Raw genomic sequence first — 2,931 nt, 5'->3', positions numbered from 1 at the left:
CTTTCTGTTACACATCGATTGGTGTAGTGTTATTCCTTTTTCTTTATTAGTGACCGCTGCAATTCACACCTGGCATCTCTTTTATATGTTTACGATATACTCTGCAACGCCTGTCGTGATTAAATGTAGACGTTCTCAGTCAGCAACCGCTCTAGTTTAATTAGTAGTACATAAGTTGAAAGAAGAAGATAAATGCCACAGTTTTATTGCGGACTATGGCAGTTTTGAACCCAAATTTATTACTCTATTTATACATATATATAAATTTTACAAACTACATTTATTCTTTTCGCTTTTCTGCTATTTTCATCCTCTATAATATTCCTCTCATCCTTTTTAGTCAATCCTTTCTTTCCACTTGAATTTCCCATTTTTTGGTACCGTTTCCTGTTATCCCACACCTCTCAAAAATTTGATTCAGCTTCTCTGGTTCCAGTTGACATAGTCTGCATATTTTCAACCCTTCTTCCTCCTAGTACCTTGCTGTCCTATTCTCATTTCCCAGTGTAAATATAGCTGTTAAAACTAATTCGTTTTTACTCTTTCCATATTTTCTTGTATTGGTGTAAGGTTTTGGTTCTTCATAACGTCAGGGTATTTTTATCATGTTTTGTGGTTATGGGGGACCATTAAGGATACCATTTTTTGAGTCAACTGAAATGGTTTCTCTTTTAGTTATTTCTTCCACGAGTTATTGGAATGTACACGATAAGTGGGACCGCATTTTTGATTTATATTACGAAACTTCCTGAACGATTTTTCGCGGGAAAATTCGATTTTTTAGGACATTCCCACCAGTGGTGGCACATGCTGGTTGTACTAGCCTTGTACTATTGGCATTCCACCGGAATGATGTACGTCGAATACAGAATGAACCACACATGTGTAGATAATTTTAATTACATTTCTTATGAAGCGTAAAAAATTACGAATTAAATTTGTGTTAATTAAAATTAACTTCTCTTTCCCAAAAATATTTATCTGGTACGTATAACTTTTGGTAATGGTATCGGAAGGCAGTAATCACTCTCAAATATATTCTTCTCTGTACCAGTCTATGTCTATTGTTCGATAACTGTTTAATTGTTACAATGTACCATTTGTACCTACCATTTTTTCTGTGATATGGTTTTTTTATGAGTTTCACAATAAAATATTTCTTCGTTTGTTTATTTTATTTTGTTATTTTGTAAGTTTCACGATGAAATCACTGCGATTGCTTTTGTTTGGTGTATTTATTTCTTACTTTAATTTGATGCTAAATCAATAATTTATTGTTCATAAAAATTTAACTTCTTTTATTGTAATAATGCTATTTCATTTCCTGATAGATAATTAATAAATAATCAATTTCACTTTTATTATCCAGCAGCTTTCTGTCCCCAAAATTTTTCCTTAGTGAAAATAAAACGAAGGGTCTTTCTTTATTTGGTAATAGATGGCGCAGTATGACATTTTGAAGCATGATTTTCCACGCTCAATAAATCTTGACGTCATAGACCAATAAACGTTAAAAGGACATTTAACTTTTTATTAATTGCAACCTTATTTAAGCTTGAGATAGAATCAAACACCAAAGAACAGATGGCATTTTTCTTAATTATTCTTTACAGTTTACATTAATAGGTGAACGTTGAAACTTCTGGTACATTTTTTCGGTAGGTACTTAGTATAAAACCGTGAAGGCAAATAAAAAAACCAAAAAAAAAAGTGTTGTATCGGCCGGGTATTGAATCCGAATGCGTACGAATTGTTCCGATTATAACAATTTTATGTTTTTTGTAAATGTAAATTTGTGGTTAATTGATTCGTACAAGGTATAAGCGTGAAATATATGCATTTGAAATCAAGTCGGTTACAATTCTACTACACTCGAAACAAGTTGGTGTATTTTACTCTTAATTGAATTTAATTTCGGTTTTTAAATCGACGTTAACATTAATACAGTGTAGTGCAGTTGATTGTAGCGTAAGTGTGAGATAGACCTGAGTTCGCTCGTGCATAATCTCGACATGGCTCGTTGCTCCTAATTATGTACCCAAAGATTTCTCGCTTAATTTAGTTCTGCCGGTCCTGAAGTTTCCAACCCTCACACCACATCCACCCTTGACATCGTCGCGAGTGGCGGGCGCGAGACGGTGACCGCGTCGCGATCGCTTTTCCCGACCTATTTTCCCAGTCTAAGGACCGAGGAGCGCGTCGTCATGGCGACTGTAACGGGACGTGTACCCGCCATTTTGTCCCCTGCCCTGGAGTTAGCGAAAGCGCCACAAATTTATATCTGCCTCATCCAGGGCTCAATGGAGATCATTACCAAAGCTTTCTACTCAATTGCGGATCGACTGGAGTTTGATCTATTTGTCGACGCTCTTTACCTGAGCCTTTATCTTCATCAAATTGTTTTTGAGGATTTCCCGGCTCATCTACAACGGCCTACCGTTGAAAGTTACATTTCGAAACCGATTTCGAAAATTTAGAACGATGATAGGCAGTAACAAGTCATTTCATAACTTTCAAAACTGATTCTCAATTGAATAAATCGAGTTCAATTTTCGTAAACTATGTTCTCACCCACCCGACTGGAAATTAGTTCAGGGAACCCGGATTATGATCAGATACGGATCAGATTTTCCGTAATTCGGCCATCTGATCAGTTCCCAATCAGAGTATAATATACTCTATCCTTTGATCTGGTCACCTGATCAGGAACTGATCAACGTACAGTGTCCTTTCCCTTAATCCAGCTATCTGATTAGTTTCTGATCAAAGTGTAGCATCCTATCCTTTGATCCAGTCATCTTATCAGTTGCTTATCAGAATCCAGTACCACGTATCTTATTACGGTTTCGGTACATTGATCCATTCTATATGTAATATTTCTAATCAAACATTAAATTTATTATTAATGATATGACTAAATTATTATTTTGA

The sequence above is a fragment of the Agrilus planipennis genome, unplaced genomic scaffold (assembly GCF_000699045.2).
Source record: "Agrilus planipennis isolate EAB-ADULT unplaced genomic scaffold, Apla_2.0 scaffold49, whole genome shotgun sequence".
Taxonomy (NCBI): Eukaryota; Metazoa; Arthropoda; class Insecta; order Coleoptera; family Buprestidae; genus Agrilus; species Agrilus planipennis.
The sequence above is the reverse complement of the archived record's forward strand: the minus strand, read 5'-3'. Positions refer to the sequence as shown.